Consider the following 25,736-nt stretch of genomic DNA (forward strand, 5'->3'; position numbering starts at 1 on the left):
CTGGTCGCCACCATGGCGCGGTCCCTACAAGCCACTGGAGTATCCGATACCTCACCTAGAGCAGACTTTCCATCCGGGAGATATTATATATGGGTCGGAGGAAGATGAAGCATTGGCAGCCGTGAAGAATCTGTTCCTAGAGGATGATGATATGGACTGCTGTGTTATTTTCGAGGAAGAAGGGGAGGAAGGACCTTCTATACAAGTTGTGAACCGAGGAGAGCGCCTCAGCAATTGGTCAATTAGAACCGCCAGGGCCCGGAAAGCTTTGGGGTAGCAAGGCTAAACAAAAGCAACATGCATCACACTTTAGTTTTTACTAGCTGATTTTATTTTCGCATTGTTTTTAATTCTAAAAAGAGCTATGATACTCAAAACAATTACGAATTTAATCGAAGCATTTCAGTTTATTATATATCTCGCTCTTATTATTTTTCTATCATTCACTTTATTTTACACAACATTACTATTACTTTCCTTGATGATGAACCAACGATTGTGACTTGCAACGAGACGACGCAACAAACGGATACGGACTCAGAAGAGGATGATATACCAGAAGAGGTCGTCAGAGGAGTTGAGAATTTTGAAAATAGGCCTAAGTCTAACTTGGACGAAACTGAGGTCATTAATCTGGGAGATACATGGAATGTCAAAGAAACACGCATTAGTATTCACTTGTCACCCTCAGAAAAGAAAGAGTACACAGAGTTCCTGAAGGAATATGAAGGCATATTCGCCTGGTCATATGATGATATGACTGGTCTCAGCACCTCCATTGTAGCTCACAAACTACCAACAGATCCAATATGCCCGCCGGTAAAGCAGAAGCTCAGTAAATTCAAACTCGACATGAGTTTGAAAATCAAGAAGAGGTTACCAAGCAAGTCAAAGACAAGGTTCTCAGGGTAGTAGAGTATCCGACATGGTTAGCCAACATCGTGCCAGTGCCAAAAAAGGATGGGAAAGTTAGAGTTTGTGTTGACTACCGGGATCTTAATCGGTCCAGTCCCAAAGACGACTTACCCTTGCCTAACATACACATTCTTATCGACAACTGCGCTAAGCACGAGTTGCAGTCTTTTGTTGATTGTTTCGCTGGGTATCATCAAATATGGATGGATGAGGAAGATGCAGAGAAAACGGCTTTCATCACGTCGTGGGGAATGTACTGTTACAAAATGATGCCATTTAGTTTGAAGAACACTGGTGCCACCTACATGAGAGCCATGACTACCATCTTTCATGAAATGATACACAAGGAGATCGAGGTATATGTGGATGACATCATCATCAAATCCAAGAAAGCCAGGGATCACATGGAAGATCTAAGAAAGTTCTTCAACAGACTGAGGAGGTACAATCTGAAACTGAATCCCGCCAAGTGTGCATTCGGGGTTCCTGCTGGAAACTTATTGGGCTTCATCGTGAGTCATCAAGGAATAGAATTAGATCGATCAAAGGTCAAAGCTATCCAAGAATTGCCGCCGCCAAAGAACAAGAAGGACGTGATGAGTTTCCTGGGAAGACTCAACTATATCAGTCGGTTCATAGCTCAATCCACGGTTATTTGTGAACCTATCTTCAAAATATTGAAGAAGGACGTTGCTACCAAATGGACTGATGATTGTCAAAAAGCTTTTGACAGAATCAAGGAATACCTATCAACGTTGTCGATCTTGGTTCCGCCTAAGCCAAGAAGACCCCTATTGCTTTACCTTGCGGTATTGGATAAATCATTTGATTGTGTTCTAGGACAACATGATGAAACAGGGAGAAAGGAGCAAGCCATCTACTATCTCAGTAAGAAGTTAACACCGTACGAGGCCTAGTATTCTCTTTTAGAACGCACTTGTTGTGATCTGACTTGTGTCACGCAGAAGTTGAGACATTACTTCTGTGCTTACACTACTTATCTCATATCCAGAATGGACCCTCTAAAGTATATCTTCCAGAAGCCCATGCCCACTGGCAAGCTCGCCAAGTGGTAGATCCTACTAAGTGAATTCGACATTGTTTACGTGACCCAGAAAGCAATCAAATGTCAATCCTTGGCGGACCATCTCGCTGAGAATCCCGTGGACGGAGAATACGAGCCCCTAAAAATGTATTTTCCCGATGAAGAGGTATCTTTCATAGGAGAAGATAATGCAGAATCCTATGATGGTTGGAGGTTGTTTTTCGACGGAGCTGCAAATTTCAAAAAAGTTGGCATAGGAGAAGTCTTAGTATTAGAAACCGGCCAGCACTACCCGGTATCCGCCAAGCTCAGGTTCCCTTGCACCAATAATATGGCTGAATATGAAGCCTGCTTCTTGGGGCTCAAAATGGCCATTGACATGAACGTTCAAGAGTTGCTAGTGATCGGGGATTCAGACTTTCTCATACATTAGGTTCGAGGAGAGTGGGCAACCAAGAACTCTAAGATACTTTCCTACTTGCATCTTATACAGGAGTTGAGGAAAGGTTCACAAAGACAGAATTTCAGCACGTCCCTAGAGTCCAGAACGAGTTTGCTGATGCATTAGCTACTTTATCGTCCATGATCCAACATCCAGATACAAATTTCATTGATCCTATCCCAGTAAAGATTCATGATCAGCCAACTTCATAGTTTATCCAGCAACTTCACACTTCATAGTTTATCCAGCAACTTCTTTCATAACATAGGAATCATGTACAAAAGGACTCCCGATTTGGGTTTACTAAGGTGTGTCGAAGCGAAAAAAGCATCCAGGCTATTGGACGAAGTGCATGCAGGGACCTACGGGCCGCACATGAATGGTTTTGTCTTAGCAAAGAAGATACTCCGAGCAGGGTATTTTTGGATGATTATGGAAATAGACTGTATCCAGTATGTTCGCAAATGCCATCGCTGTCAGATATATATAGATATGATAAAGGCACCTCCAAACGAGCTTACTGCAACAAGCTCACCATGGCCATTCGCTGCTTGGGGAATGGATGTTATCGGACCTATCGAGCCTGCCGCATCAAATGGGCATAGGTTCATCTTAGTGGAAATCGATTATTTTACCAAATGGGTCGAAGCAGCATCATACAAGGCGGTCACTAAGAAGGTTGTGGCGAGTTTCGTCCACGACCGCATTATTTGTCGGTTCGGGGTTCCGGAATCAATCATCACCGATAATGGTTCCAATCTCAACAGCGACTTGATGAAAGCAATGTGTAAAACTTTTAAGATCAAACACAAGAACTCTACAGCCTACAGGCCTCAGATGAATGGAGTTGTGGAAGCAGCCAACAAGAATATCAATAACATACTAAGGAAGATGGTCGAAAGGCACAAACAATGGCATGAGAAGTTATCATTCGCCTTATTGGGATACCGCAATACAGTCTGCACATCGATCGGAGCAACTCCCTACATACTGGTTTATGGTACAGAGGTGGTCATCCCCGCCGAGGTAGAAATTCCCTCCCTAAGGATCATACAAGAAGTAGAGTTGGATGATGCAAAATGGGTAAAAGGTCGCTACGAGCAGTTAGCCCTTATAGACAGGAAAAGGATGAATGCAATTTGCCACAGTCAGTTGTATCAGAACAGAATGTCCATAGCCTTCAACAAAAGAGTTAAACCAAGGAAGTTTACACCGGGGCAGCTGGTGTTGAAGAAAATATTCCCACATCAAGATGAAGCCAAGGGGAAGTTCTCTCCCAATTGGCAGGGTTCGTACATGGTTCACCGGGTTCTAACTGGAGGAGCCCTTATTCTTGTAGAAATGGATGGAGAAGTCTGGCCAAAGCCGATCAATTCAGATGCACTGAAAAGATATTATGTGTAACCACTTATGATTCCCTTAATGATGTAAATTGAACTATGCCAGACCTGATTCCTGTTTAAGAGGGGATACGTAGGCAGCCCTATGGGTTCGGTCATAATTTAATAAAAATTCCATTTTCCCCCGCTATTGGAACTGGGGTAGAATTTTGAGGAAGACCCTCAAAATTCCGAAGTAAATTTTAGTTCATGCATCGCCAGAAGCGCCAGCCCAGTAAACTGGGGCAGAATTTTGAGGAGGACCCTCAAAATTCCAAAGATGTTTTAGTCATTCAGCACAACCGTCAAAAATGTCCGCTCAGCAAACTAGGGCAGAATTTTGAGGAGGACCCTCAAAATTTCGGAGAAAGAGAGGTTGCAATGTCTTGAACCACGTCGCAGTCGTTGGATCATCTAAAGAAAACTATTTTCGATTATATATGTTATATTTACTAAATAATGCATAGCTATTATCCGAATTGCTGTTTTTTAGTGACGCTACCCCAATGACACACAACGCCAAGAGCCCGGGGAAGACGAACTAACCTTTCCCCTCACAGAACTCACAATTTTCTTTGGATGCAGGAACTTGACTTGAAATATTGTCAGGTATATTTATGTACACATACTTTCCTAAGAATGCAACTTCTCAGAATCATCACTTGCCTGCAATTGCTATCCATACACAATCTCCCCAGCAGTCATATTGTCGTAATCGGTTATCAGCTAAGAGATCTTACTACTAATCATCCTTTTACATTATTGCACTGCATAAGGCTACCTTTCTGCCTTTCTAGACTAAGCATTGTCTCCATTTGCATTTTTCTGCATTGCATAAAGCTACCTTTCTGCCTTCCAAGATTAAGCTCTACCCCCATCTGCATTTCCTGTATTGCATAAGGCTACCTTTCTGCCTTCCGAGACTAAGCATTGTCTGCATCTGCATTTCTCTGCATTGCATAAGGCTACCTTTCTGCCTTCCGAGGTTAAGATCTACCTCCATCTACATTTCTCTACATTGCATAAGGCTACCTTTCTGCCTTCCGAGGTTAAGCTCTACCTCCATTTGCATTTCCTGCATTGCATAAGGCTACCTTTCTGCCTTCCGAGACTAAGCTCTGTCTCCATCTGCATTTCCTGCATTGCACAAGGCTACCTTTCTGCCTTTCGAGATTAAGCTCTGTCTCCATCTGCATTTTGCATAAGGCTACTTTTCTGCCTTTCGAGGTTAAGCTCTACCTCCATCATCATCTGCATAAGGCTGCCTTTCTGCCTTCTGAGACTAAGCTCTGTCTCCATCCTGCATGGCTGAAATATCGCCACTTTATTTTCTTGCATGGCTGAAATATCGCCACTTTATTTTCTTGCATCGGTTGAAAGATCGCCACCTTATCTTTCCTGCATCAGCTGAAATATCGCCACCTTTTATTTACGTCTTGCATCGGCTAAAAGATCGCCACCTTATGCATTTCATGTGCTGAAAGATCGCCAAACTGTCCAAGGGCATCATTGTTCGGAGGCACCATTTTCATAACCTGAGAACGTAATGCCATGGCCTGAGGACCCCATTATCTTTTGCATATCATTATTCAAAGGCATCATGGTTCGGAGGCACCATTCTCATAGCCCGAGAACATCATCTCATAGCCTGCGAATCCTTTATCATACGCTTTATGGCCCAGGACGTCATGGTTCAAGGACGTCATCCTAACCGTCCGAGGACATCATTCATGGTCCAATGGAAACTTGCATCACGTTTAAATTTACACACAATATGCACTCGTATTGCTTACTTGCAGGTACACCGGCTGGAAAACGGCAGTCTCAGCAGGAGCGATCCCATTCCGATTCCCGCAGCCTATCGATTTTTCAGAAAACCTTTCTCAATCTAAACATCGTGTTCGTTTGTTTCAAATCTCCATCGGCATATTCCGTCAATGGTTCCGGAACTACATATGGCCTAATTCTTGTAAGACCAGGGATATGTAGACGGCTCAAAAACCAGATCTCGGTCAAAACTCCTTTCAAATCTCCACTTCCGGTCAAAATTGGCCATCTTATCTTTACCCGACAACTCTTTCATCCTCCTCGGGTAAAGAGGGACAGCTGTTGATACCCAATTTTTCCCTAGGTATTTTTGTACCCAAAATACTTCCAAAATAGCATGTATGTGCATATATAAGCACACCCAAGAGTTTTAGTTTTTTTAATGATTTTTAAACCGATTTACTACCCATTTTAATACCACAAAATCCAATAGTTATTCTCAAAATTATCATTTTTTGGTGAATAACTTATTTCATTCCTGTATTTACACCAAAATATAATTAATGTGATTTTTGCATTTTTTTACAAATTTATTTGGCATTTTAAGCTAATTGCATGTAATTGCAATTATAGCCTATTTTACAATTAACAGCATTTTATAATTATAAGATCACTTTTAGTATTTTTACATTAATATTTATATGTTATTAATTATTTCAGTGCCTTTAATTTAATTTTAAATCATCTTTTTACTATTTTATAAAATAATAAAAGGGGAGATTGGCTATTTAACAAACATCCCTTATTATTTCAATTCTAGCCAAATTGGCCACACCCACTATCAGATTCAAATGGCCCAATATCCTGATTAAATTAACCCAGCCCAATCCCCAATATAACCCGGTCCAATCTGATCCATTGATCAAATAAGATCAACGGCCCAGATTTAACTCCCTTAATTAAATTCAATTACCCCCGCCCCCAAACCCCTCATTTCCACAGACGGTCTCTCTCTTTATATCGTCTCTCCCTCTCCCTTCTCTTTAGAACCTTCTAGTTCTGTCTTCTTCGATGATCTCCACCGTCTTCCCGGCCATCTCCGGCCACCTCCCTTCAACCCCAAGGCTCCGATGGACCTCTCATCGTCCTGTTCAACACCTCGAAGACCTTCGAGGCTTATGGACCATGGAGATTTGAGACCTAGGGTTCCTGGTTCTTCTATATGCGAGTTCTCTGGTGTGATCTCAGGTGAAATCACACCCTATATGTCACGATCTATGATGTTACAACAGGTTTTTCCCACTTCTATTAGGTTTCCTTTTTTTTTGAAACCCTAACTCTCTCCTGAATCTCTCAAAAACGGTGTCATTTCATGCTATTCTCATGTTTTCCTCTGTGCTCTGTTTATTCTCGAGTTTATTCTGAAAGATCCTTTGCTTTGAAACATTTTTTTTTTTACTTTCTTCGAAATTAGGATTTCTGGGATTTCTTTTTATGCATGCTTCGATTGATTTTTGTTATGATTAAAACTTTTTCTTTGTTTATTCTGACCAATTTCTATGCTCTTACTATTTTTTAGTTTGACTCTGCTAAAAACTCTAATTTCTAGAAAATGTTTCTTCATTCGATTATGTGTGTTAGCATGTTTCTTTGCTTCGATTACCTGTGTTAGCCTAATTTCCTTTGTCTTGTCTCTATGTGTTAGCATGTTTCCTCATTTGATTTTGTGTATTAGCCTGCTTTTCCTTGCTTTGGTTCTGCCTGCTGGCCTATTTGCTTAATTCTTGTTGATGTTTCATAGTTACCATGCTTCGAATATGTCTTGCTGAATCTTAACTTGTTTTCACTATTTCTGAGTGGTTATGTTTGTTCATCCCTTGTTACTTTCTAGTTAACTTTGCTTGCTACTTTTGTTCATTTACCTCTATTTATATGTTAAAATGCAGAATCATAACTTCACATGATTGATTCTAATTTTCCTTGACTGATTGGTAATTCAAAAACTTTCTTAAAAAAACCTAACATTCTACCCGCCCGTTTGAATTAATTGGTTTTGTTACCTCATTTGTTATAGTACTCTGTTCTTTTAAGCCTTTCCTTAATTGGAATTTTCCTGAATTTGGTCTTACTCGACTACTATATGCAATACTGAACCTTAACTCTTTCCTTATTTAATCCTATGCTGATTTTTCCTATTTGCCTTATATGGTGCTGAATCTTTTCATTTGATTTTGATTCCCTTAATTAATAGGAGTACTTCTTTGATTCTTTGATTAATTGATTCTGAGTTCTTCTATTAACATATTTTCGTGATTTTTACCTTATTTTACCACCTACTTTTGACTATAAATACCCTAAGTCTTTACAAAAAAACACAGCAGTCTTCTGACTTACACACACCACTGAATACTTTCAAAATCTGCATTCCCTTTTGCTCTTTTGCTCTACTGCTATTCTCTGCTCCTTCTTATTATTAGCCGGCTAAAAGCCAAGGCTAATATACTATTACTGTTTTGTCTTTGCATCCTACTCTAGCTCTTTTACTAGTATGTCTTAACTTAGTTCCCAGAAATCATCCTAATGTGTTTACTTATAGTCTTTATATCTATGCATATTACCTGCAGAGTTTGACATGTTCATATGCTACTGTTCGCTTTACTTTCCTGCAAATTCTTGATCCCTACTCTCTTACCCTCTATGTATTTATAAATGGGGATTCAGGGCATGGCAACATGAATTGTTGTCCATGAACTAAATTTTGACCCCAAGTAAAGAGTGTGTCACTATGTTTCATTGTTGATCATGCCCTTTGCCCCCTCTTCCTTTATTTACTATTTCTGTTATGAATTCCCTATCATTACCCCCTATGTATGCTGAGTTAAAGTTTATGGTCTGGTAGCCTTTAAATGGCTATCCAGGCCTGAACCTGGCTTTCAATAAGTCATAACTCTTCAATTTGAAAATGACAAATTGGACAGGGGTGTGCCAGCACTTCAAATTGCTTTGCATGACCACCAACTTATCATTTCCCCTCCCCTGCACTTGCACTTACTCTTACACTTTATGTTCTGCCCCCTCATATGAGCCTTGCCTTGGGACCTTGAGTTCCCTCTGAACTTGCACATTTCAGGGCTGGCTTTTCCACACTGCACTTTACTACAATTCTGGAATGATGTTTGGGGTGTAAGCATTGCCTGGAGCTCTTGAAGTTCCTTGTAACTTTGACACATCCCAAATAAGAGAAGGATTTGGAAACCTGGATCCTTGGAAGTTGGTTTACTACATATGTCAGACTGGGAGTCTGAATTAGGCCCTCTTTGGTTGGAATTCTGATTTCGGATGTATTTAACTTCTTTTTTTTTGACTAATTCTGGTCTGTAATAATTTTGTAATAACATTTGGGGTCGGCTAGTAAAAAAGGGGTGGGGAACTATGCATGCAAGGGGTAGATATCATGCCTATAGGGGTTAGCATTTCTGAAATTCTGTATCCCATCTAGAGATCATGCTTGTAGGAATTACTGTCTCTAAAAGTTCTGCATCTTATACAAATCACTGAAACTCTGCATTTTCATATAGATGCCATAGGAAATCTTCATTTTCATACTATGCCTATAGGATTTTCTACACTTTCATATAGATACCATGTCTATAGGATTTTCTACAATTTTGCATGTGCATCCGTCGTTAGGCAAACTTGTTATAAGATTTAAATAACTAACCAATTACATATAGATGACCTGCCTATAGGATTTCTGTATAATAATAACAGTGTTTAAAAAACAGTGTTTAAAATTAGTGACACTTAGAAAGCATGCCTATAGGAGCTGTTAACTAACTTGAATCGCCAATTAGTCTAAAATCATTAGCAATAACGCGTAAGCACCTGCAGAACTTATGTTTTTGTAACTAACAAATCTTTTCTGCAATCAGTTTACTTTCTTTGTTTTCCTGAAATTGATAGATATCATGCCTATAGGTTCTGTTTAACGCCTAGGCAAGCCTTATGGTAAATTTTTATAAATGCAATAGTCTTTGATAATTACAACCAATAGGCAGGCCAAATTCGGACTTCTTATCTGAAAATATGTGATAAATCAGCCTGGCTTAACGTTTAAGTTTAATACAGACCAAACCAGTGTGTGCAATACATGCTAAACTCTATGGCTTATCCGAGTTAAGGAGGTTTACTTGAGCCTTACTTGCTTATTTGCCGTCCCATTTATTGCATTATGTGTTTTGATTGACGCCTTAGTATTTTGTCCTTTGAAACTCCCCAAAAAGCCCCAACTCCCTCCCCTTTAGGATTAGTAGTCTCAATACCTCCGAGACTGATAGGATTGTGGGACGGGTACTAGCATTCAATAAGTAACGATACCATTACGCGCTTTAATACCTTAACGGGGTGGGAAGGGTAAATATGGGTATGATGACCGGTGCGCTAATATCACGTGCGACCTCTCTTCTGAGGAGTGATCGCTGGGTATTGCATTGAAGTGATCCGTATTAATTATAAACTTAGGACCCCCCTCCCTTTATTTGCTTTCATCTTTTCTTGTAAAATTATTCAAATCTCTTTTTTTTATTTCTGCCCTCTCTATATACTTTCAAAAGTTTTCAACCTAATTGCAATGTTATATGCGAGTCCTTATTTGAGCTTTGATTGTTTACTTGTAAAGTCAAAATTGCAACATGGCCGGGAACCACACTAGTGGATCTTGAGGGGTGCCTAAAACCTTCCCCTCGAGATAATTTCTAGCCCTTACCCGAACTCTGGTTTTCTAACTCAAACTCTTCTAAAAAAGTGTCCTAATGCACTATAATCATTAGGTGGAGACTCTTCAACTTCTAAACCCAATTCTCGAAAGGGAATAGAGTTGTCCTCCCAATGTCGTATACCTGATTTCTGACCCCATGGTTAGAGAAAAAAAGGGGGCGTCGACAACGAGTTGATAGAATAGAGGCCATTTGGATGCTTACTGCCTTTGCATTGTACGTGGTGTTCAAATTATATTAAATGGATTTTAAAAGTACATTTCCAAATAGATTATGAATGAAGAGGTGTTTGTGTATCTATCTCTAGGTTTTGAAAGCCGTTAATTTTCTGATCTTGTTTACAAATTGGATAAGGCATTTCTAATGAAGACATGTTAGGATTTTCTAATTCTTCAAATCAATGTTACTGATATCATTTTTGGTGCCACTAATGAATCTATGTATAAAAAATTTGTAATGTTAATAGAAAGCGAGTTTGAGATGAGTATGATGGAGAGCTAAACTTCTTCTTTGGGCTACAAGTTAAGAAAAATGAGAATGAGATGATGAAACATCAACAAAAGTATACCAACGAACTGGTTGAAATGTTTGAGATGGATAATATAAAGACAATATATACTCCTACAACTACTACTACTAAATTGGATATTGATGAATCTTGTTCTCCTATTGATGAAAAGTTGCAGAGGGTTATGATTGATTTTTGGTTATTTCTGACTGCTAGTAAACTAGATATTATTTTGGGCTTTATGCTAAGCTCCAATAAAATCCAAATGAGTCAAATTTTAAAAAATATGAAAAAGATCTTGAGGTATCTAAAAGGAACACAAGACCTGGTTCTTTATTATCCATCTAGTGGTACTTTTGAGTTGTTTATGATGGGTAGCTGATGGATAAGAAGAGTATATTTAGGATGACTTACTTCCTAGGTTGATGTTTGATCCCTTGGGCTTCAAAGAAGCAAAATATATGCAGCTTTGTCAACTGTCGAGACTGATTATGTTGTTGCATCATCATGTTGTGCACAATTATTGTCGATCAAATAGTAGTTACAAGATTATGACATGATGATTGAACGGGCTCTAATATTCTATAATAAGACAAGTATTGTGAACATCGCATATAATCTGGTTCATCATATGAGAACAAAATATATTAATTTTAGGTATCATTTTGGGAGAGATAATATAGAGAAGGCCATATATCCAAGGAGTTTTACAAGATGGAGGAGCAAAATATGAATATATTTACGAAAGCTTTAAGCAGGGATCACCATGAAAGAAACTGCTTGGAGCTTCTTTTTATCAAATTAAACTAAGCACCTTCTTAATTCCCTTAATGATTGGCTATGTTAAATTTATTTGTCTAGTGATTCTAAGTATTGAAAATAAAAACTCAATCTCATAATATAGCAGGTATGTACACATGGCATGTTCAAGAAGCTTAGACATGGTCATATGATATTATCCTTATTCTTTAAATGACACTCTATTGCATTGAGGAAATTAATCAAAAAATTTGATTCTTTTAACAATCGGGTATGTACCTCATCTCTAATACTTAGTTGTATTAGCTTGTTAAATTGCCACATCAAGAAAACTAGAATTTTGAATGAAATTTTGATCCTATTCGAGTAACTGAAACCATAATCATAACTCCCATAAGTTATGATGAAAGAAGGAGAACAGATTCCTAGCATAAAATACATACGTCTTAGCCACCCAACCCACATCCAATCAACTGCCTCTTTTTAAATTTTGAACCTTAGGCGCCTCTCTTTCCCTTTATAAATTGGATAAGGAAATAAAATCCCTGATCAATTAGGGTGTACACTATCAAATCATGTCTCGTATTTAATCCTTAACCCATTATTTGATCCCTCACAAATATCTCGTCCCTCACCAGAACCCAGAAGAAAAAAACCTATGTCTAAATTATCTACCAACATTGTCAAACCCACAAAATCTACCAACACATGTTTCTTCTGAAACTGAGCATACCAAAGTCGTTAGTGCTTCTTCTCCATAAAATCCCCAAGTTGAATTTTCCCAAAATCGCAACCTGACTCAAGATCAAGAAATCGCAAAAACTGTATGTGAAAAACCTACATTGGGACTTGTTGAATATTCTGATGAAGAAGAGAGTGAAAATTCTACGTCTAAGAATCTGGTGGTCGAGGAGGCTGAGTTTTAGGATGTAAGGAGTTGAGGAAGGAAAATAAGAAAAAGAACTGGAAGTACTGGGTTGTAGTCAGGGGGAAGAAGCTCCAGATACCCCTGGACCAGAATTAGGTTTTTCTACTACTGGTGAGTCAAACCAGGATTAAGCTGAAGGTATGAAAATAGAAAAAGATGCTTTAGAAACTGGAGGAGAAGAAGGGTTAGAAAATTTAGGATCAAAAGGAGATGAGGGTATTCTGGAAAAAGAATTTCAGACAAAGAACTTGGTTATTTGGACACTGAAAATGGAGAGTCTAGCTCCATAGAATATAATTCTATGACACTGAGAAGAAGAATACTGAGGGAGAAGAGAAAGTAAATAAAGACATAGATAAAATAATAATGATGATAACTTGACTTTAGCAGAAAGTGTGAAAGTGTGAGAATCAGGAAGGAGAGGTAGATGACTGAAGGCTTTACCATGTCAGGCAGACAATTTAAAATGTTGGCCAAGAAAGGACAAAACCTCATAAAAGAACATCCACCACAAGGAGCAGAGGAAATACTGTACTTGAAAAGGCAACTGAGGAGAATAAGAAAAAGAGACAAGGAATGAAGATAAAAATAAGTTTGATTTGAGAGATGGGCCATTGGATGTGGAGTCCATGAACGTTGATGATAATGAGTATAAAGAGGAAGAGGCACCCCTTAAACTATGGACTAGGGAATGTTTATCTAGGACTATTGAAAAGAAAAAAAGGATTTCCAAAAAGTGAATAGAAATTGATCCTGAAAAGACAAGAACTAGTTTCAAATGTCTGCGAAGAAGGTTGCCGTTGTTGGGAGGAACATGTGGGTCAATTGATTGATGTTGTTGAAGGGTAGGCTAATAAAACCTATTGTTGCTGATTGTTATGGGATAAAGGAACTTCTAGAGAAGGTGAAATTCTAGAAATGGAGGGATTATGAGTTGGATATTATTTAATTTTTCACTTTTGATTTTACTAATACTTTTATTTTGATGATGTCAAAAGGAAAAAGTTAAGAATTGCACATATACTGATCAACGAACTTGTTCTTTGTATATCTATTTGTCATAATGTTGAATATGCTCTAAAATGATGTTTGCAGGAAAAATGTTAAACCAATATAGTTCTTATGTCTAGCCATTTATAAGGTTTGTGATTAATGAAAAGTAAGTCTTATACTAGGTTTATGCGAGAACATACATCTTGCAAAAGTTAATACTGCTAATAAAGCAGGTTCTTATACTGATCAATCGAGTTCTTAAGTTGAAAACTACTCACGGGTGTGGTTGAAATTGAGTTGAATTACACATGGATTTTCCTCATAAAAAAAATTATTGAGCAGTAATTTAGATTCAACAATTAACAAATAGTTATCAAAGAACCCGTTCTCTTGAAGATATTTGTTGTGTTAATATATAAGGTTGTAATCGAGTCAGATATTGAAAGAACCAAATTAGCTGAAGATGTTAATCAAAATCACATGTTGATTCCTATTATGAGTTGGAATCTATGTGAACTTTGTTTTTCATGTCTTGGAAGTATGAAAATAATTGGAGAAATTTGTGATCAATAAGAATTTATGAATTATGTGAATACTTGCATGAAAAGGAAAAGCATGTGAATGAGTTTTTTAAGGAAACAAAACAGAATTCTTTTAGAATTTGTTTTCCTTAAGAGGTGACCGAACTAATTTAGGTTTTGGAGCTAAAATTGAAAAACTATTCGACAACCTTACTCCTTTATAAAGGCCTCATTGATGTTGTTGAAGACTACCGCTACTTCACACAAACATAAAATTTATTCACGACGAATAGCATTTATAGCAAGAGGTACTTTGAGAGATTCAACCTGCTCAATTGAAGAACCAAGTCCTGACTATGAACTTCTTTAATTGTTTAGGGTTAAGTCATTATTCTTTAATTGTTTAGATTTAAGTCATTATTCTTTAATTGTAACCTATTCTGCTTACTGAGAAATGTAATTGTAGGTGAACAATTCTTAAGAGTTTGTTAGCTTTTCAAGCTAGAGTTAATAGTCTGAAAAGGGGTACCAACAATTGGGTTGATTGTCGGGGTAAGAAACTAGAGTTAGTACCTTTGATTATTGAGTTGTAACCTAAAATTCTCTTTGAAGTTAGTGAAGGTTTGAGGTAAATTCTAACAGGGTAGACTGTGCTTTTTGCTCCCTTGAGCAAGGAGGTTATTCACGTAAACATCACTATATTGTTTAGTTTTTGCACTTCACTTTATATGTGACGACCCAGCCAGTCGTCTCATGAGTTACCGCTCAGATTTCCCTATTTCAGCTTCTTATTGCTTTATTATATGCGTTTTATGGTATCGGATTGGTCGGATCGAATCCGGAATGATTTTGATAAGGTTTGAGGCACTTAGCCTTTTTTAAGGAAGTTTAAGTTGGAAAAGTCAACCGGATGTTGACTTATATGTTAGAGGGCTCGAAAGTGAGTTCCTATGGTTCGGTTAGCTTTAGGAGGGTATTTGTGACTTAGGAGCGCGATCATAATGGGTTTTGGAGGTTCGGAGTAGATTTAGGCTTAAATTGGCAAAGTTAATATTTCGGCAATTTTTGGTTGGTAGGCAAGATTTTGATATAGGGGTTGGAATGGAATTCCAAGAGTTGCAATAGTTCCATTGTGTCATTTGGGATGTGTGTGCATAATTTTAGGTCATTCGGACGTGGTTTGGTCGGGTTTTTGATCAAAAGCAGAATTAGGAAAGTTTTTGAAAGTTAGGCTTGAATCCGATGTGTTTTGGTTGATTTGATGTTGTTTGAGGTTCTTTGAAAATTGGAACAAGTTTGAATGAGGTTTTGGGATATGTTGGTTCCTTTGGTTGAAGTCCTGAGGTCCTTGGGTGAGTTTTGAGGGGTTGAACGGATCATTTTTATGTTAAGAAAGTTGCAGATTTTGGGTTCCAGCAGTTGCAGGCATTTTGGTCTTCGCCTTTGCGAGTGGACCCTCGCGTTCGCGAAGGGTTAGGAAGGTAGGCATTAGGTTTGGATTTCGTGTTCGCGAAGGGGAGTCCCGCGTTCGCGAAGGTCCGGAATTGTAAGCATCGCGTTCGCGAGAGGCTTGGTCGCATTCGCGTAGGTTGGTGAGGCTGAGGCATCGTGTTTGCGAAGGTAGGGTCGCGTTCGAGAAGAAGAAATATTGGTCAAAAGAATTTTTGTGCTTCGAGAATGCGAGGGTTTGACCGCGTTCGGGAAGAAGGAAATTAGGCCTCGGCAGAAGGTTTAAAAGGCTGTCTTGTCCTCGAATGTGGGGTTTATTTCTTCCATTGTTGGTCGTTTTTGGATCTTTTTGAAGGGGATTGAAGAGGGATTCAAGAGGAATCACTTGGAGGTAAGATTCTTGGACTTAAAACTCGATTCTAATGTAAATTCCACCTAAATAATCATGGAAATTAAGCCAAATATTGAAGAACTAAGGCTTGGGAATTTAGACATTTGATTGAGGATTTGAAGTATCATTTGAGGTCGGATTTCAGAACTTTTGATATGTATGAACTCTTGGGGAGATATGGAATCTATTGATGTAAAAATTATTAAATTCTGAGATGTGGTCCCAGGGGTCAGGTTTTTGTAATTTCGGGATTTGTGTCGTATTTTGATTATTTTTGCTTGGGCTTCGTTCCCTTAGCATATGTTAACGTCCTCATTCTGATTTTTGGATAGATTCGACGCGAGTGCAGGCCGATTCGAGGGGCAAAGGCGTTGCGAGCTAGAGATTTGACGGGGTCAAGGTGAGTAATGATTGTAAATGATGTTTTGAGGGTTTGAAATCCCAGATTGCACATCGTAGTGCTATACTGAGGTGAGGCACACACTTGATGATGAGCGTGGGGTCACGCACTATTGGGGATTGTGACTTGGTCTATCCCGACTGATGATTTTACCGTGTATTTGACTGAAATCTATTTGCTATCATCATTATTTGGGCTGAATGCCATATTTGGGCCTTGTGCCAACTATTTGAACCCTTTAGGGATTTTTACTGGTATTTCCTCACTGTTTTGACTTTTACTAAACTCAGTCATGTTATATTTCACTGATTTTCGTACTCAGCCATGTTTACTCTATTTTTACACTTACATGATCTTTTAAATGATATTTTGGGCTGAGAATCATATTTTACTACTGCCCGAGTGGCTTGTGTGGATTTTGACTAAGTAAGGCCGAGGGCCTACGTTGTGAGGAAATATTTGATACTGATTATATGGCCGAGGGCCTGATATATGTATGCCATGAGGTGGCTTGATTGATATGAGGCCGAGGGCCTAGTGATGACGCCACGAGGTAGCTTGATATTGCGCTTCGGCCGTAAGGGGCCCCCCTGGGAGTCTGTACACCCCCAGTGAGCGCAGGTACCCATTGTGATGTGAAATTGAGCCCGAGGGGCTGGTATTGTTCTATGTGATTTCCCGAAGGGTTGGTACTGTTCTGAGATGTTGCCCGAGGGGCGGATTTGTTGATATTGTGCTCGAGGGGCGAGCCTTTTATGTGTTTACTTTTCATAATTGATTGTCAATTACCTACTTAATTATTGAAAAAGGCATTTCCATGAAACTACATTTGAGTTAAAGAATTTTACCTATCTTTCACTGATTTCCTGTTTTTAAATGATTTTACTGCTTCATTATAGAATGTTTTGTGCCTTACATGATTTCTTGCTTTTAGTCCTTATTTACATTTGTTACTCACTGAGTTGGAGTACTCATTTTACTCCCTGTACCCCTGTGTGCAGATTCAGGCTTTACGGATTCTACCAGTGCGAGTTGAGAGCTCATGGCAGATATCGGAGTCCACTAGGTAACTGCTTGACGTCCGTAGTCCCGTGTTTATCCCTCTTTATCATTTCCATCTCTTATCAAACATTTGTAAAAGTTTGTGGATTTTTCAGACTTTTATTAGGTTTTATAGAGGCTCGTGACTAGTGACATCCCGATATCGGGTTGTGTTAAGTTGTGCTTTTGTGTATTTATGACATTATCTGCTACTTTGGATTATTTTATTATGTTTCGACTGTTTCTTAATGCTTAATTATTAATAATTGGAAAAAAGGGAAGCGTCGACTGGCCTTGTCTTAACGAGAAGCGCCATCACAATCAGGTCTGGCTTTGGGTCGTGACTAGTTAGTATTAAAGCCTAGGTTACATAGGTCTCGTAAGTCATGAACATGTTTAGAAAAGTTTCGCGGATCAGTATAGAGATGTCTGTATTTATCCTCGAGAGGTTGTAGAACCTTTAGGAAAAATTTCAAATTCTTGAATTCTTATCGTGCGTCCTTGATTCAGCTTGAAAAGTAACTCTTTAAATATCTTACACACGTTCGTATGCACGCATGAGCGCTCGGTATCGGATATGCATCGATGGCTTGTGATTCCCTGATCGAGGGGCTAGATGTGATCTCTATGCGTTGATGTTGGGCCAGTCTGGAGGACTCGAGGCCGGATTTTTGCCTATAGATTGAGCCTTGAGCTATTGATTTCGTGAGCGTGTATTTATGGATCCATACATTCTGTTGTGTCCCTATTGAGGGAGGTGATGATTGGATGGTTACGTGATGAGTGTGTTATGACTGCGAGATGTATTCATGTGATTTGGAAGCGATGAGAAGGGTCTGCTGGAGGATAGAACGACTATTAGGTGCTTGATTTTCATCTTGATTTGAGGTATAGCCCCGAGTTGTGGGTGTATGAAAAATCTTTCCATGTTTCCTAGTTGGGAGTGGAGTAAATTTCATGTTGTGGTCTGAGTTCAGACTTTGGAAGTTTAAGTGACTACATAATGTTTATGACGGTGGAAGGTATATAGGAATGTTAGTTTGAGGCAAAGCAGGTGGGGTTATCTCCTACGGATTGTTCTGAAGTTTGTGTAATCCCTTGTGTCATTTATTGGAAGATCTCTGTTACCAGGGAAATATATGCTATACAATTCGAATTTGGGTTGCTCAAGAGAGTAGGCTTGACTACTACGAGAGCAAATGCGAGATTTGCAAAAGATATAAAGTACCAGATGGTCTGGGTTCTACGAGCTTATGAAGGATTAAGTTTAATCTCACTATGGTATTATGGCAGCAATAAGGTATACTTATTATGAGTTATTGTGTATGTTTTGGTCTATTGCTTCGAGCCAAGTAGGGGTGTCCACTATTAATTAGTCGATTGCATGGTTATGTGCTATGTTGGTTCTAGTTTGAGGCATGTGGGTGAATCAGTCATCAGCTCTAGTGCTAGTTACTTCACCACCACCTGCCCAGTCAGTTAGGGGTCGCCCTAGAGGGGGAGGTCGATCAGGTGGTGGTCAGGCTCGTTTCTATGCACTTCCGACAGACCCGACACTATTGCTTCAGATGCTGTTATTACAGGTATTGTTTCAGTCTTCCATAGAGATGCCTCTGTATTATTTGATCCCGGATCCACCTTTTCTTATGTGTCATCATACTTTTGTCGTTATTTTGGTACGCCCCGTGAGTTTCTTGCTTCACATGTTCATGTATCTACCCGGGTGGGAGATACTGTTGTTGTAGATCGTGTGTATCGATCGTGTGTGGTGACTATTGGGGGCTCTGGAGACCTGTGTGGATCTTTTATTATTGTGTATAGTGGATTTTGATGTCATTTTGGACATGGATTGGCTATCTCCGTGTCGTGCTATTCTGGACTGTCATGCTAAGACAGTCACATTGGCTATACGGGGTGTGCCACAGATCGAGTGGTGAGTTGTGACTGATTCTGTTCCCAATAGAGTGATCTCATTCTTGAAAGCCCAATGTATGGTTGGGAAAGTATTTCTTTCATATCTAGCTTTTTTGAGGGATGTCGGTGCTAAGACTCCCAATATTGATTCTATTCTAGTTGTGAGGGATTTTTCGATGTGTTTCCTGCAGACCTGCCGGGCATGTTACCGGACAGGGATATTGATTTTAGTATTGACCTGGTGCTGGGAACTCAGCCCATTTCTATTCCACCATATCGTATGGCACCAACGGAGTTGAAAGAATTAAAGGAGCAGCTTCAGGAACTCCTTGATAAAGGGTTCATTCGGCCTAGTGTGTCACCTTGGGGTGCGCCGTTTCTATTTGTGAAGCAGAAGGATGTCACTATGCGAATGTGCATTGATTATAGACAATTGAACAAAGTAACAATTAAGAACAAGTATCATTTGCCTCGCATTGATGATTTATTCGACCAACTTCAAGGAGCGAGGGTGTTCTTAAAAATTTCTCCATTTGGGTTATCACCAGTTGAAGATCAGGGACTCGAATATTCTTAAGACAGCTTTCAAAACCCGATACGGTCATTATGAGTTCTTGGTGATGTCTTTTGGGCTGACCAATGCCTCAGCAGCGTTCATGCATTTGATGAACAATGTGTTCCGGCCTTATCTCGATTTATTTGTCATAGTCTTTATTGATGATATTCTGGTGTATTCGCGTAGTCAGGAGGAGCACGCGGAGCATTTGAGAGTTGTGTTGTAGAGATTGAGGGAGGAGAAGCTTTATGCAAAATTCTCCAAGTGTGAGTTTTGACTCAGTTCAGTGGCTTTCATGGGGCATGTGGTGTCCATCGAGGGTATTCAGGTTGATCCGAAGAAGATAGAGGTGGTTCAGAGTTGGCCTAGACTATTCTCAGCCACAGAGATTCGCAACTTTCTTGGTTTAGCAGGCTATTATCGCCGGTTATTTTAGGGATTCTCATCTATCGCATCGCCCTTGACCAAGTTGACTTAGAAGGGTGCTTCATTTGTATGGTCGGACGAGTGTGAGGAGAGCTTTTAGAAGCTCAAGATAGCTTTGACCACAGCTCCAGTGTTAGTTTTGCCATCAGCTTTAGGTTCATATACTGTGTATTGTGATGTTTCGAGAGTTGGTATTGGTTGTGTATTGATGCATGAGGGTAGAGTTATTGCTTATGCTTCTCGTCAGTTGAAGCCCCATGAGAAGAACTACCACGTTCATGATTTGGAGTTGGTTTCCATAGTGCACGTGCTGAAAATTTGGAGGCATTACTTGTATGGTGTGTCTTTTGAGGTGTTTACTGATCATCGTAGCCTCCAGCACTTGTTCAAATAGAAGGATCTCAATTTGAGGCAGCGGAGATGGTTGGAGTTGCTTATGGATTATGATATCACTATATTGTACCATCTGGGAAAGGCCAATGTGGTGGCTGATGCTTTAAGCCGAAAGGTAGTGAGTGTGGGGAGTTTGGCATATGTTCCAGTTGAGGACAGACCTCTTGCAGTTAATGTTCAGGCCTTGGCCAATTGGTTCGTGAGGTTGGATATTTCAGATCCCAGTCAAGTATTGGCTTGTGTGGTTTCTCGGTCTTCATTATATGATCGCATCAGAGAGCGCCAGTATGATAACCCGTATTTGCTTGTCCTTAAGGACATAGTTCAGCACGATGATGGTAGAAATATGACCATTGGTGATGATGGGGTGTTGAGGATGCAGGGCCAGATTTGTGTGCCCAATGTGGATGGGCTTCGGGAGTTGATTATGGAGGAGTCCCATAGCTCGCGGTATTCCATTCATCTGGGGGCCGCGAAGATGTATCAGGATTTGAGAAAGCATTATTGGTGGAGAAGAATGAAGAAAGACATTGTGTGATTTGTAGCTCGGTGTCTCAATTGTCAGTAGATGAAATATGAGCATTAGAGACCGGGTGGCTTGCTACAACAGATAGATATTCCCGAGTGGAAGTAGGAGAGGATCACTATGGACTTTGTTGTTAGACTTCTATGGACTTTGAGAAAGTTCGATACTATTTGGGTGATTGTGGATCGACTGACCAAGTCCGCGCACTTCATTCCTGTGTGTACTACTTATTCTTCAGAGTGGTTGGCAGAGATCTATATCTGGGAGATTGTTCGGTTGCATGGTGTCCCGGTTTCCATCATTTCAGATAGGGGCACTTAGTTTACATCGCAGTTTTGGAGGTCCGTGCAACGAGAGTTGGGTACTCAAGTTGAGTTGAGCACAGCCTTTCATCCTCAGACAGATGGGCAGTCCAAGCGCATTATTCAGATATTGGAGGACAGGTTGCGTGCTTGTGTCATTGATTTCAGAGGGTCATGGGATTAGTTTCTACTGTTTGTAGAGTTTTCTTATAACAACAACTACCAGTCGAGTATTTAGATGGCTCCATATGAGGCTTTGTATGGGAGGCAGGGTAGATCTCTAGTTTGTTGGTTCGAGCCCTGTGAGGCTAGGCTATTGGGGACAAATTTGGTGCAGGATGCTCTAGAAAAGGTGAAGGCGATTCAGGAAAGGATTCATACAGCGCAGTCGAGGCAAAAGAGCTATGCTGATACGAAGGTTCGAGATGTGTCCTACATGGTTAATGAGAAGGTTCTATTGAAGGTTTCGCCCATGAAGTGTGTTATGAGATTTGGGAAGAAAGGGAAATTGAGTTTGCGGTTTATTGGGCCTTTTGAGGTGCTTCAGAGGATTGGGGAGGTGGCTTATGAGCTTGCTTTGCCACCCAGCTTATTAAGTGTGCGTCCGGTATTTCATGTTTCTATTCTCCGGAAGTATATTGGGGATCTGTCTCATGTTTTGGATTTCAGCACGGTTCAGTTGGATGATGATTTAACTTATGATGTGGAGCTAGTAGCTATTTTGGGTCATCAGGTTCGAAAGTTGAGGTCAAAAGATATAGCTTCAATGAAAGTACAGTAAAGAGGTCGGCCCGTGGAGAAGGCTACCTGGAAGACTTAGCGGGAGATGCGGAGCAGATATCCTCACCTATTTGAGGCTTCAGGTATGTTTTTTGATTCGTTCGCGGGCGAACGTTTGTTTAAGTTGGGGAGGATGTGACGATCCTGCCAGTTGTCTCATGAGTTACCGCTCCAATTTCCCCATTTCTTCTTCTTATTGCTTTGCTATCCATGTTTTGTGGTATCGGGTTGGTTGGATCAAATCCGAAATGATTTTGGTAAGGTTTGAGACACACAGTCTCTTTTAAGGAAGTTTAAGTTGAAAAAGTCAACTGAATGTTGACTTATGTGTTAGAGGGCTCAAATGTAAGTTCCTATGGTTCGGTTAGCTTTGGGAGGTGATTTGTGACTTAGGAGCGTAATCGGAATAGGTTTTGGATGTTCGGAGTAGATATATGCTTGAATTGGCGAAGTTGATTTTTCAGCGATTTTCGGTTGGTAGGCAAGATTTTTATATAAGGGTCAGAATGGAGTTCCGAGAGTTGCAGTAGTTTTGTTGTGTCATTTGCGATGTGTGTGCAAAATTTCAGGTCATTCGGACGTGGTTTGGTCGGATTTTTGAGCAAAAGCGGAATTCGGAAGGTTTTTAAACGTTAGGCTTGAATCCGATGTGTTTTGGTTGATTTGATGTTGTTTGAGGTACTTTAAAAATTGGAACAACTTTGAATGAGGTTTTGGGATATGTTGGTGCCTTTGGTTGAGGTCCCGGGGGCCTCGGGTGAGATTCGAGGGATTGAACGGATCATTTTTAAGTTAAGAAAGTTGCAGATTTTGGGTTCCAACAGTTGCAGGCATTTTGGTCTTCGCGTTCGCGAGTAGACCCTCGCGTTCGCGAAGGTTCAGAAAGGTAGGCATCAGGTTTGGCCTTTGCGTTCGCGAAGGGGAGTCCCGCGTTCATGAAGGACCATAATTGTAAGCATCGCGTTCGTGAGAGGCTTGGTCGTGTTCGCGTAGGCTGGTAAAGCTGAGGCATTGCGTTTGCGATGGTGGGGTCGCGTTCGTGAAGAAGAAATATTGGTCAATGGAATTTTTGTGCTTCGCGAACGCGAGGCTTTGACCGTGTTCGCGAAGAAGGAAATTAGGCCTGGGCAGAAGGTTTAAAATGTCGTCTTGTCCGCGAAGGTGTGGTTTATTTCTTCCATTGTTGGTCGTTTTTGGAGCTTTTTGAAGGGGATTGAAGAGGGATTCAAGGGGAATCACTTGGAGGTAAGATTATTGGACTTAAAACTCGATTCTAATTTGAATTCCACCTAAATAATCATAAAAATTAAGCCAAAAATTGAAGAACTAGGGTTTGGGAATTTAGACCTTTGATTGAGGATTTGAAGGACTCATTTGAGGTTGGATTTCAGAACTTTTGATATTTATGAACTCGTGGGGAGATAAGAATTCTGTTGATGTAATAATTATCGAATTTCGAGATGTGGGTCCGGGGTCGGGTTTTGGTAATTTCAGAATTTGTGTCATATTTTGATTATTTTTGCTTGGGCTTCGTTCCCTTAGCATATTTTGACATCCTCGTTCTGATTTTTGGGTAGATTTGACGTGAGTGGAGGCCGATTCGAGGGGCAAAGGCATCGCGAGCTAGAGATTTGACTGGTTCGAGGTGAGTAATGATTGTAAATGATGTTCTGAGGGTTTGAAACCCCGAATTGCACATCGTAGTGCTATATTGCGGTGAGCCACACGCTTTACGACGAGCGTGGGGTCGTACACTATTGAGGATTGTGACTTAGTCCGTCCCGACTAATAATTTTACCGCGTATTTGACTTAAATCTCTTTGCTATCATTATTATTTGGGCTGAATGCCATATTTTGGCCTTGTGCCAACTATTTGAACCCTTTGGGGATTTTTACTGGTATTTCCTCACTATTTTGACTTTTACTAAACTCAATCATGTTATATTTCATTGTTTTTCGTACTCAGCCATGTTTACTCTGTTTTAACACTTGCATGATCTTTTAAATGATATTTTGGGCTGAGAATCATATTTTACTACTGCCCGAGTGGCTTGTGAGTATTTTGACTAAGTAAGTCCGAGGGCCTACGTTGTGACGAAATATTTGATACTGATTATGAGGCCGAGGGCCTGAGATATGTACGCCACGAGGTGGCTTGATTGATATGAGGCCGAGAGCCTAGTGATGACGCCACGAGGTGGCTTGATATTGTGCCTGTGCCGTAAGGGGCCCCTCCAGGAGTCTGTACACCCCCAGTGAGCGCGGGTACCCATTGTGATGTGAGATTGAGCCCGAGGGGCTGGTATTGTTCTATGTGATTGCCCAAAGGCCTGGTACTGTTCTGAAGATGTTGCCCGAGGGGCGGATTTGTTGATACTGTGCTCGAGGGGCGAGCCTTTTATGTGTTTACTTTTCATAATTGATTGTCAATTACCTACTTAATTATTGAAAAAGGCATTTCCATGAAACTACATTTGAGTTAAAGAATTTTACCTATCTTTCACTGATTTCTTGTTTTTAAATGATTTTACTGCTTCATTATCGAATACTTTGTGTCTTACGTGATTTCTTGCTTTCAGTCCTTATTTATATTTGTTACTCACTGAGTTGGAGTACTCACTTTACTCCATACACTCCTGTGTGCGGATTCAGGCGTTGCGGATCCTGCTAGTGCGAGTTGAGAGTTCCCGACAGATATCGGAGTCCACGAGGTAGCTGCTTGACATCCACAGTCTCGTGTTTCTACCTCTTTATCATTTCCATCTCTTATCAAACATTTGTAATAGTTTTGTGGATTTCTCAGACTTGTATTAAGTTTTATAGATGCTCATGACTAGTGACACCTCGGTATCGGGTTGTGTTGGATTGTTCTTCCGCGTATTTATGACATTATCTGCTATATTGGATTATTTTATCATGTTTCGACTGTTTTTTAATACTTAACTGTTAATAATTGGAAAAAGGGAAGTGTCGGCTGACCTTGTCTTCATGAGAGGCGCCATCACGATCGAGTCCGAGTTTGGGTCGTGACATTCTGCTTACGTCAGAAATATTTAGGTTAAAAAATCAGGTTCTTTAACACGAGAGAATCGGGAGTGGCACGATTTACCCCTCTTGTGTCTTTAAGTGCACCTTAATGTAACAAAATATGTAGTAAGTGTATGGTATTGTAACAGAAAACATTTAATTCAACCTCGAGCAGAAAAAATGTAGTGGGATAAATTCTAAGTTTGTTTCTGTTTACATGGTGAACCTTCAAACATAAAAACCGACCTCATGTGTTTGAAAAAAATTAAAGTTGAAATTGAAAAGTAGTACTAAGTATTTAGTATATTTGATTCAACAATTTTTGCATTACAGTATTTTAAAAAGTGTGGGCGTAAGACGAGACATTTTGCATATGCCTCAACGAGGTGTAAGCCCCGAGGCACGTAAGCCCTATAGGTAGATAATTTTTAATGTTTTATAAAATAATATAATTATAGTAAATATTTATAAACAGGTAATATATATATATATATAGAT

This window comes from Nicotiana tabacum, chromosome 18 (genome assembly GCF_000715075.1).
Source record: "Nicotiana tabacum cultivar K326 chromosome 18, ASM71507v2, whole genome shotgun sequence".
In the NCBI taxonomy this organism is placed as follows: domain Eukaryota; kingdom Viridiplantae; phylum Streptophyta; class Magnoliopsida; order Solanales; family Solanaceae; genus Nicotiana; species Nicotiana tabacum.